Genomic DNA, 12,619 nt, shown 5'->3' on the forward strand with positions numbered 1-12,619 from the left:
TTATTGTCTCTTTATTTGTTTACGTTTCCCTGTCTTTCGTTTTATTAACTTCTCCCACCTTCTGTCAACAGGTGTCTCTGTTCTTATATTTCACTATCGGAATCACAGACTTCTCCTCCCTCCCTCCTTCCACATGGGCTATTAGTGTTTGGAACGGAAGCGTTTAACATTCACTCCGCACGACTGTCTACGTGTCAAAGGCACGCAATAGATAAATCAACCCCACGGACTTTCCAGATGGTCTGCTTCATAGGATTATGTGACTGAGGAAAATCACGAATCCTGTATTTCGTAACACTTATTTCCTGTCTGCAAGTGGACACAGACATCCGGTTCCAATGTTCAGAGGCACGAAGAATTAATCCTGCGGGCGTATTCATTGGGAGCTCGCCGTTTTGCATCCCAGAACAGTAACAATAAACTAGCGTTGCCATAAACGCACGTCAGAATTTGGCTACAAAACTTTATTATTATTAACTCCCGTGAACTATTTGGTGTCTTTTCTGAACCGCAGTCTTTGGCATGAAACCTTGTCACCTCTTGTTGAATTCTGTGAGCGTTGCCTTTCCAAATCGCCTGGCAATTTTATTTCTTGATGAAAGTGCCTAATGAGCTGAGAATGTCCTATTTGGTGTCTTTTCTGAACCCCAGTCTTTGGCATGAAACCTTGTCACCTCTTGTTGAATTCTGTGAGCGTTGCCTTTCCAAATCGCCTGGCAATTTTATTTCTTGATGAAAGTGCCTAATGAGCTGAGAATGTCCTATTTGGTGTCTTTTCTGAACCCCAGTCTTTGGCATGAAACCTTGTCACCTCTTGTTGAATTCTGTGAGCGTTGCCTTTCCAAATCGCCTGGCAATTTTATTTCTTGATGAAAGTGCCTAATGAGCTGAGAATGTCCTATTTGGTGTCTTTTCTGAACCCCAGTCTTTGGCATGAAACCTTGTCACCTCTTGTTGAATTCTGTGAGCGTTGCCTTTCCAAATCGCCTGGCAATTTTATTTCTTGATGAAAGTGCCTAATGAGCTGAGAATGTCCTATTTGGTGTCTTTTCTGAACCCCAGTCTTTGGCATGAAACCTTGTCACCTCTTGTTGAATTCTGTGAGCGTTGCCTTTCCAAATCGCCTGGCAATTTTATTTCTTGATGAAAGTGCCTAATGAGCTGAGAATGTCCTATTTGGTGTCTTTTCTGAACCCCAGTCTTTGGCATGAAACCTTGTCACCTCTTGTTGAATTCTGTGAGCGTTGCCTTTCCAAATCGCCTGGCAATTTTATTTCTTGATGAAAGTGCCTAATGAGCTGAGAATGTCCTATTTGGTGTCTTTTCTGAACCCCAGTCTTTGGCATGAAACCTTGTCACCTCTTGTTGAATTCTGTGAGCGTTGCCTTTCCAAATCGCCTGGCAATTTTATTTCTTGATGAAAGTGCCTAATGAGCTGAGAATGTCCTATTTGGTGTCTTTTCTGAACCCCAGTCTTTGGCATGAAACCTTGTCACCTCTTGTTGAATTCTGTGAGCGTTGCCTTTCCAAATCGCCTGGCAATTTTATTTCTTGATGAAAGCGCCTAATGAGCTGAGAATGTCATTTGTTTTATATGTGGAACATTTTAAGTCAAGATTTTGGCCTCCTTTTCTAGTACCGAGCCCATAAAAGTGCGATTAGTGTATGTGTGTGTGTCTGAATAATTACCATATGATTAACCACCATGCAAACGAGACCGTCATTCAATCAGTTTCAAAGGACTACGTTTATCGAGGTCATCAGTCAATAAAGCAGACATTTAGTAGACCATGAACAGTCGTTTACGTACCATAATCGGTTAATCAGTCTCAATCACGCACTTAGAGAGTCATTTTCTTTGTCGTCTGTTCGTTGAAATATTCGTTCTGCCAGTAATTTAGCGAATAAATGAGGCAATTATTCATAGAAATAGTCAACCAGTCCGACAGCCTTTCGTCTCTGTGAGTGGGATAATGTAATAACAGTATTAATCTAGTATCGATCTGCGGAATATATCCCGTGTTTATGACGACGTAAAGCAATCGAAATGAGATACTAATGAAAGTCACATTTAACGTCCTTGGTTGAGGATGAACCATGAATTTGAATGGCACATACAATTCGTGTTGACTCGAGACAGTGGGGGACACGCGCGTTGAATGCGCACGCATCCTGCTACTGCGAAAACAGCTGAAGAGCGAGGAGTGGGAATGTTTTGGGAAGCTCCGTGGTGGCGCGTTCCCACGGTGGGACCAGCTGCTGACACGCGGAGGACATGCGCCACGCCCGCGCCAGCTCCAAGGCGACTACGACGGAGTGGCGGTGCCTTTGTCTCGAGTGGAGTTGCAAATCTCCTCTCCTCTCTGCCGCAGTATCTCACTCGACTTATGCATCTTCCTACAGGAATATTCTTTTATTGTTTTCTCGTTTCTTCTCTATTCCGTACAAGAATTATACTGGTAAGAACTATCTGACCGGATGTTCTCACCAACTAAGGATTGCCACAGTATTTGAATAGTATATAATTAAAGCTACTCATTTGTTTTATTAAATATTCACAAAAATCAAGAAATATTTGAGCTTAGAACTTGAATTACAGCCACGGTGGTCTAGCGGTTAGAACACTGGCCTTGTAATCCTGGGGTCTCGGGTTCGATTCCAGGTGGTGCCCTAATTTATAACTTCTGTTGGGCAAGGCCGTGGTCTAGGCAACACGGAGTTTTCCTCCGTGGCATCCCAACAATTACTCCATTCACACACAGAAGAAGGCAATGGCAAACCACTTCTGGATCATCTGCCAAGAACGTATATGAACAGGTCCCAGTCCGAGAAAAGGATGGAAGGATCCTGTTCATATGGACCTGTCGTCAGACAGAACACTAAAATAAATATAATAAATAAATAACTTGAATTAACGTTTATTACACATCTATGCAACAAATCCGTTTCAATACGTCTTAGTATAAAGTAATGACTACCGCCCCCACGCTCCATACGCAAAGTAAATTGAAGTGAAGCGAGAAGCAGTGTGGCTTCACGGGCGGACGACGTTGTTGCCACTCCACATCCTCCGAGGACAGCGAAGGCACTTCAGTAGCAGTGGCACTGGACCGACCTTATCAACCTTCACACGCGACTGCCGATGAGTCATGTGGAGCTCCCCCCTTCCCCCCCACCCAACCGCACCAAGCTACTTCCGAAGCTGAGCCCAGGAATCCGTGCGTGTTGCATTCGCCTGTACCATAGCGCTGGATTCTGTCACAAATCTTTGTCGATGGCTCACGGTCATTTATGTAATTAGCGGGAACGGAGTACAAACACGGACGGACTGTACCCACTGCGAATGAGATTGAGCAGTGCAGTGGGTCCCATTTCTTATGTTTAATTATCTTTGTCCCAAAGTTGTCTGCGTCTATAACCGATATTATTTATTCAGTTCGTTTGTGATTCTTCATTCTTCACCGTTTAAAGACCAGTGGTAATTATATGTACCGGTAACACGTGCTTTAAAAATCTATAATTCTTCCTGTAGGCTGTTTTTTGTTTAATTTGTCCGCGTAAACAGCGATTATTTGTATAAAAAACACCAACCAGTTGATATTCGTAACGGTGAAGTGCGGTGTTTTCTTCGCGGTACGGACTGGATTCTTAAATAATATTTAGACGAGCCTTGGCTCAAAAAGGTTGGTATGGCCTTTAACTGTTCATCTCTACTGATCATTGTCTTATGTCTCGTTGACGATTACCTCCATAGACCTAAAAGCAAAGTTGGTCGTGCTTGGGATTTCCAGTAACCAGGCGACTATCGTAAGATCTCTCGTTACCGACCTATTTATTGAAACAAATTGGATAAAATATTTTTGTCTGCCTTCTTCAAGTTCTCTGTTGTCACCCCTGAACGACGTTGATGTTTTAATGTCTTCAAGATAAATTCCAAATTGTCGTATTCTTGCAAGGCATGAACTCCTTCTTACCCCTCAGTGTACCTCGCTCCATCTCTCACCTGTGTTAAGCACCGCCTACCTGCGTTGCAGTTGGTGGAACGGTGACCAATGAAAACAGAGATTCAGACCGCATGTCTCATTCTCCACACCCTCTTCAACTGAATCAACATGGTGGATTTGTATCTTGTCACTACAAGCTTACTTTTTGCTGTGTTCTAGACGATCATATTTATTTTTTGACATCTACGAAATTAAGGAAGGTTTCAGTTCTTTTTAATTTTAAACGTAATTAGTGTAACTACTAACTTTTTCCTTTAATTGTTATTCTGAAATTGTGTCTTGCACGTGGTCTAGATGATTTTGTGGTATCAGTCAGGTGATTGGGACGTGTACGTTCATCAAACACCTCTGTTGTTCCACTGAACAAAAAGTTTAGCCTCATAAAGATTTAAGAGAAATTAATGGTGTTTCTGTTTGCAAGGAGTAGACATTATTTTTCCTCTCATGTTTGTTAAAATTCGAGGCATTTCTCTTTTGAATTTTTTTTTTCTATGTCGTTGAGCTCATATTTACCCGAAAGCAACACATACTCTCTGATAACCTTCCACAGCCTTCTGTATTGTATTCCTAAAGTAGCTAATTAACCAACTTTAGAGATTGATCACATGGCATAATTACAACAGAATTGGATGATTGTGAAATTCAGAAGCTTCTCAGATGGAAATTCAGGAAAAAAATAATTCTGGAGCTTTATTGATATATTTCAGTGATTTGGAAGCATTTAGAGACGCTTATAAATACTATCTTTAGTGAAATATTTGGCCTTTTCTCTGCGACAAGCCGAGCCTCTCAAACTTTATTTTTAACCAAATAATGATTTCGTATACAACTTGGTTTGAATTGAAAATTACGTAATCAGAATCGATTCTACCCTTATTCTGTGCTAAGAACATTCTTCGCAAGCGAACTTCTTAGGTGGGAGCGACACTATTTATTTATATTTTTTTATTTAGTGTTCTGTCTGACCACAGGTCCATATGAACAGGATCCTTACATCCTTTTCTCGGACTGGGACCTGTTCATATACGTTCTTGGCAGATGATCCAGAAGTGGTTTGCCATTGCCTTCTTCTGTGTGTGAATGGAGTAATTATTGGGATGCCCCGGAGGAAAACTCCGTGTTGCCTAGACCACGGCCTTGCCCAACACAAGTTATAAATTCGGGCACCGCCTGGAATCGAACCCGAGACCCCAGGATTACAAGACCAGCGTTCTAATCGCTAGACCACCTCATCTTATTGTTATTAGTGTTCTGTCTGACGACAGGTCCATATGAACAGGATCCTTCCATCCTTTTCTCGGACTGGGACCTGTTCATATACGTTCTTGGCAGATGATCCAGAAGTGGTTTGCCATTGCCTTCTTCTGTGTGTGAATAGGATGCCACGGAGAAACCGGGGAAGCCCCCGGAGGAAAACTCCGTGTTGCCTAGACCACGGCCTTGCCCAACACAAGTTATAAATTCGGGCACCGCCGGGAATCGAACCCGAGACCCCAGGATTACAAGGCCAGCGTTCTAACCGCTAGACCACCGTGAGTTAAGGTAGGAGCTCGCTTTATGACTGTAATGATGACATTTCGCAAACCAGTTTTCTTCAATTAGCAAACGTTCTCACTCAGTTATTAAGAACTCGCAGTGTGTAACGAACACATAATGACCCACAAGATTCAATTCCTGTTCTGGATGGGACACGAACCCGAGGTTTGGCTCCGGGCTTCACAAGTAGCCAACTTCTCGAACTAATTATTTTAATTGCAGACATTAGCAACGAAGAAATAAACAGAAACGTCTTACGGCCTCCAAGGATCACGTGACGTAGCACAAACTGAAAATCGAAATTGTCGTTCCTTGTGAGGTAATGGAATTTTTAAAAATGTTGTGTGGTGTGTCTTGTTCGTCGCTGGATTCGGCACGATCTGAAGTTCGTAATTCGTTGACTGATTTCATTTGTTTTGTGGTAATAACAGAAGAAAAACGAGAAAGAGAAATTATGAAATGTGAGCGCGTAATAAAAATTCTGCTGTGTTCGTCAGGAATAGTCAAATGCAAATGGCACTGATGATGTAAATCGGGGATAATTGCGTCATATTGTGAATATTATAACAATTATTTATTTTAATCCGTCTCATCACAATATTTAAAATTTCTTATAATTAAGATACCGCTACGGTGGTCTAGCAGTTAGAACGCTGACCTTGTAATCCTGGGGTCTCGGGTTCGATTCCCGGCGGTGCCCGAATTTATAACTTGTGTTGGGCAAGGCCGTGGTCTAGGCAACACGGAGTTTTCCTCCGGGGGCTTCCCCGGTTTCTCCGTGGCATCACAACAATTACTCCATTCACACACAGAAGAAGGCAATGGCAAACCACTTCTGGATCATCTGCCAAGAACGTATATGAACAGGTCCCAGTCCGAGAAAAGGATGGAAGGATCCTGTTCATATGGACCTGTCGTCAGACAGAACACTAATAATAAAATAATAATAATAATTAAGATAATAAAATATCATTGATGTTCCATATCGATTGATCGATTTACATTTCGGAACATTTACACAACATGTTTCGGTTTTTATATCGGGACACTCACTCCTACATCTTTGGTATGTTTTATTTTCACCAAAATACTACAGAAATCATAATTGAGTTTTAAGTTCGTAGATATATTTTACACCTGATGATGGTTTTATAAAAACCGAAACATGTTGTGTAAATGTTCCGAAATGTAAATCGATCAATCGATATGGAACATCAATTATATTTTATTATCTTAATTATAAGAAATTTTAAATATTGTGATCAGACGGATTAAAATAAATAATTGTTAAATCGGGGATGCTCATCGCCGATGTGCCTGGGCGATTAAGTCATGGAGATTCCTCCACGTGATTGTTGGGGCAACTGGTTTGAGGGTGCTCCACGTGGTGTTTCCCCACCAGTTACTTTACTCTGTGAAAATTTGTGTAGTGCGCTTCGAGTTTAATATCCGTTGCTGCTGTTTGGTTTTACTAAAAGAAAATTATGTATTTCGACAGATATAATCGCTTCAATGGTACTGAAGTTACATGCAGACACGTGCTGACGCCGGTGGCCCATATTGTGTCAATCGACTTACGTTGTTGATTCAACGTAGTAATGTAGCGTGGGAATCAGACCAGTCTCCCATTTAGTTGGTATACGAGGGTTTGGACGGGTATCTGAACCTGGTTCAACAGATTTTTGCAGCTGAGACTCTCTAGGTTTCTGTTAGTGAAGTACCCGGTTCACATTATATGTTCTCCTGACTGAGGTTTGTCGTAGTTTTCCTCAGTTTCCAGAACCGTGTTCTGAGACAGAACAGAAACATCTTCGCCACGGGAGGGCTCTACAAATCGTGACACCTGGTGGTAATCGTCCTAACTAACGAGACAGTGAGTGGGCGGTGGTATTTGAGGAGGCCTACTTTCGTTGGGGATTTGAACCTCAGTAATGATCTGGTCCCCTCCCCCACCAGGAGTTAGTTTATAGAACCGTGGGAATCTAAAGCAGGTGTTTATTTGGCTACCGTTCTGCCTCCCCCTCGACCCACTCCCCGCCCGAAGACAAGACGTCAGGGTACACTCGTGTTCGCAGGCCACGCGATCCGAGACTGGAGCGTGTCTCGGCATTGACCGCATTTAGCCAGCCGAGCGTCCGACTCGCTGCAGACCTAATCATAACGCCGAGGCCATTTTGATCGATGCAGTGAAGTTGAGAAAGGCACTAAGAAATCGAGTCCATATCACCGGATTACCCTCTGAAAGTCACAGTATTTATAAATTCCCTATGAGTCTTAGATTATTTCCCTGAGCAACATTAACCAGCTAATATGTCTAATGTAAAGTGTCGTGTTTTCTTAATTCGTAAATATTATTTAGAGGAGTTCTGAAACGTCGGCGAAGTTGTACCAGACTAAACGCCATCTTTGTACTCACAGCCGTGAGAACCTCAAATCCTTCTGGTTTGGAACAGGCTAAATTTTGTAGACGCTTCTTCTGATTCAGTTCGAAATTGCTTTCCTTCCCTTGTCATGTCTATAAACCAAAACGCAGACGAGAATATTTGGATCTAAGAGATAAAATAACGTGAGAATGAAGAAAAATTACAAGAGGAGAATCTTTGAAGTTGTCCTTTTTATCTAAAGACTCGAGGGCAGTTAAATCGATGCTGATGAGATATGCAGGACAGATGAAAGTATTTTAATCGGAAAACCCGACAGAAAATGGTCACTTGGTAGAACTGGAAGTAGAAAACGTTTTACTGCATCTTGCCAGAAATGTGGTGTAAGGATATCGATTGGATACAGCTGGCTCGGATTAGGGTCCGTGGGTATTTTTGTTCCACAAAAGGCGGGAAATGTCTTGACTAGCTGGGCAGTTTCTCGCCGTGGTATATTTTATTACTGCGTCACGTCGTGGCTCGAACCCCTCTCGTCAGCATGACAGACCCACGGAAGCTCTCCTTTCGATTGGCGGCGGGAGGGGAGGGGGGGAGAGAGAGAGACGGACTGGTTCTCTCTAATTCTTGCAGATAGTGATATTTGTTTCTGAAAGTTTTTGCACGAATGAGGGATGGAGTAACTGGGGGTGGGAAAAGTTTTTGCGTAAGAAGTTGCAAGCTCTTTACTGAATACCGGAATGATTAAATAAAAATAATTTGTCCGGAGATAGGGATTCCATCTCCGAAACGTCGTTTTACGTTTTATATTTACTAGACGATGGATAATATCCAAGAGGTCCGGAGATAGGGATTAGCTCTATCTAGTGGGCCCAACTATGTATGAACCTGAAGATGGAGATAGAGTCCCATCTCCGAAACGTCGTTTTACGTTTTATATTTACTAGACGATGGATACTATCCGAGAGGTCCGGAGATAGGGATTAGCTCTATCTAGTGGGCCCAACTGTGTAGGAACCTGAAGACGGAGATAGAGTCCCATCTCCGAAACGTCGTTTTACGTTTTATATTTACTAGACGATGGATAATATCCAAGAGGTCCGGAGATAGGGATTAGCTCTATCTAGTGGGCCCAACTGTGTAGGAACCTGAAGACGGAGATAGAGTCCCATCTCCGAAACGTCGTTTTACGTTTTATATTTACTAGACGATGGATAATATCCAAGAGGTCCGGAGATAGGGATTAGCTCTATCTAGTGGGCCCAACTGTGTAGGAACCTGAAGACGGAGATAGAGTCCCATCTCCGAAACGTCGTTTTACGTTTTATATTTACTAGACGATGGATAATATCCGAGAGGTCCGGAGATAGGGATTAGCTCTATCTAGTGGGCCCAACTGTGTATGAACCTGAAGATGGAGATAGAGTCCCATCTCCGAAACGTCGTTTTACGTTTTATATTTACTAGACGATGGATAATATCCGAGAGGTCCGGAGATAGGGATTAGCTCTATCTAGTGGGCCCAACTGTGTAGGAACCTGAAGACGGAGATAGAGTCCCATCTCCGAAACGTCGTTTTACGTTTTATATTTACTAGACGATGGATAATATCCAAGAGGTCCGGAGATAGGGATTAGCTCTATCTAGTGGGCCCAACTGTGTAGGAACCTGAAGACGGAGATAGAGTCCCATCTCCGAAACGTCGTTTTTACGTTTTATATTTACTAGACGATGGGTAATATCCAAGAAAATTTTTATTCAATTGACTCTTCACCATCGTCAAGAAGTTTTAGATTTGATAAAAATAATTTGTGATGGACGAAACGTTTAGCATGCATTTGTATCCAAGGAGTGAGAAATGTGTGCAAGAGTTTGGTGGGTCCGGTTGCTGTTTTATGTCACGGAAATGAACATTCGGGCGGTGTGATTAGAGCATGAACGTTTAGCAAAAGTGGTTGGCATGTGTCACGTACGAAGTAAACAAGAAATCAGCTTGACCTTACTATGAAAATTGGAAGAGTTGATAATATTTCTACCCACATTTATTGGTGTGTGTGTGTTATCAGTTCTGGTTGAGTCTTGGCCACACCATTCTGATAAAGTTTATCTCTCGTTTCAGTTCTGGGGCGTAGCAGAGTTTTGTAGTGGAATCTCCGTTAATGGTAAAAGGCGTTAATTACCGGTATAATCGTTATTAGTTTTCTAGGACTGTGACGTCACCCACACGCCAACACTTTGTTTTAGAAGGACGGCGTTTGTGACGGGCTTTAGAAGACAGCTGTCCGGGCGAATATGTGTCAAGAAACATTTTTCATTGTGGCCTCCCCTTATCACAGCACTTTAACGAACACGCCATCACGCGAGCAGGAAGTTGTTTTCCAAACAAAATTGTAGGTTCAGTCGCTAGTTCTGTGGCCTAAGCAATCGCAAATGATTGGATCACTTAACTGTTGTCGTATGTTTACAATTGGCTGTGACTTTCTATGCACCTGAGACCTACTAATTTTTTCTTCTGTATGATTTGGCTAGCAAGAACTTTTTCTTCAGCGTTTGTATTTCTGTAGCTAAATTATTTCCACTAATATACGAGGTGCGATCGGAAAGTTTCCAGACTGTGTCAATAGAGGGCGAACCGGATGTAGTACGAGATTCTGCCGCTAGGGGGTGCGGCCTACATTCATAGTGAATCAGTGTGCCAGCCGGCATCATCGAATTAGCATTTGTTTCTTAGTTACGGGCGTTTTGGTAGTGCATTACACCGACCCTCCTGCGATTTCGGAATGGCGTGTGCATCAAATTTTGCCAAAGACTCGCCAAAACGGCTACGGAAACCTATGAAATGCTAAAGCAAGCATTTGGGGAGTCCGCAATGGGTCGTGCACAAACTTTTGTGTGGCATTCACGTTTTAAAAATGGCCGAACCTCTGTCGATGATGACGAGCGTTCTGGACGACCATCTTCGAGCACAACGCCCGAAAATGTCACGAAGATCGACGTCGTACCATCAACGACTTGTGCGACATTGTTGGGATAGGCTGTGGGACCTGTCAGCTGATTCTAAAGGAAGAACTCCACATGCGACGCATCATGACAACGCGCCAGCGCACACCGCCCTCAAAGTTCGACAGTTTTTGGCCTCAAACACCATGGCCGTCATCCCACACCCTCCTTATTCGCCGTGTGACTTCTTCCTCTTCCCAAAGACGAAAATTCAGCTAAAGGGAAGGAGATTTGAGACGATAGAAGAGATTCAGGCAGAATCGCAGATGGTGCTTGACAGGCTGACAAAGAAAGATTTCCAGGGATGCTTCCAGGCTTGGCAGCGGCGCTGGGATCGTTGTGTTCACTCCCAGGGGAACTACTTCGAGGGTGTTGGATGAATTTAATACCTGAGATAAGTGTACGGGTTTTTATACGCGCAGTCTGGAAACCTTTCGATCGCACCTCGTATATTCCAGATATGGCATCTTAATGTGTTTGCATTGTAATTGTCAACGTATCGAGTCGCAGCATGTTACGATGTATACCCGTTTGAACGAAAGCTAAATACAGCTTAATGGAATTTCTGGCAGTCGCTGGTAACTTAAGACCGTGGGTATGACAATATTACTGCTCAGTGGGAGCAACCGAGCGGTGTCAGATGAGTTTGAAGCGGTAATTGTGGCATGATTGGCAGGGGGAAATCGTGATATTTGTATCACAATATATCGGTTTCGTTAGTGACAGACAAGAGGATTATTTGAATTTTGTCAATTCCGAAGTTATCGGGTCCAGACGTAAGGGTAGGTGGATACGATAATTGAGTTTGTCTGTATAGCACGTGACCTAAGGCCGCTGGGCCCCAAGTGACCTATAAAGGGACCCATGACATAATTCTGAAGGAGTCTTTTCTTGTAGTTGGTAATTATAACGGATTCTGCTCTCGGTCTAGTTTGATGATTACATAGTCAAGTGTTACATCTGTGTTCGTATTTTAATTACAGTGATCTTCTGTAACTTGGCTTCTAGAACTACCCTGAAGTAAGATCTCAGGGGTAGACAGGATTTTACAACCTCTGTGGCACATGTGCTGAGCCTTTGGCACAGAATCCGGTACTACTTAGCCGGTCAACGGGTATTACTAGGACAAAATCCGAACTGGGAAATTTGGATGTGATTCGGACTGAACAGACTCGGGATAGAATTAATTTGACTGGCTTTTATTGTGAGGACAATGAATTTTTGTCTACAAAAATTACTGTGATTTTCTCGAACAGCTCAAGAACTGTCGAATTTTCAGAGTTGTGACGGGAAAATTGGCAAAGTGTTACGAGCTTGTTTAATCTGTCGCTGTCAAGTTCTTGTGAGAAAATATTTATCGTAGCGACATTAAGTGGAACAACGAAGTGTCGCCGTGTCAATGTGACGCCAGTCAACAGCTCCTGGGGGCTTTGGTACCCCTGAACGCCACAAGAAGTTTGTTTACGTTGATTTGCGTGTCCCGGGAGCGGCATTATGAACGCACGATTTTCGTGTCAATTTTCGACGTCGGTTATTACGAGATGACTGGGACGAGGATGTGACCAATTGCAAGGAACAGACCACCTCCTCGTGTCGAATTCTGCTGCATCAGGAAGCTGTGACCATGGAGCAAAACAATTCCAAGAGACCAAACGTTCATTGTTTTATAAAGAAATCTTGGTCTGTGACGCGATATTTTTG

The sequence above is a fragment of the Zootermopsis nevadensis genome, unplaced genomic scaffold (genome assembly GCF_977971745.1).
Source record: "Zootermopsis nevadensis isolate Lab colony 2312 unplaced genomic scaffold, Znev_1.0 Znev_ptg000030l, whole genome shotgun sequence".
NCBI lineage: Eukaryota > Metazoa > Arthropoda > Insecta > Blattodea > Termopsidae > Zootermopsis > Zootermopsis nevadensis.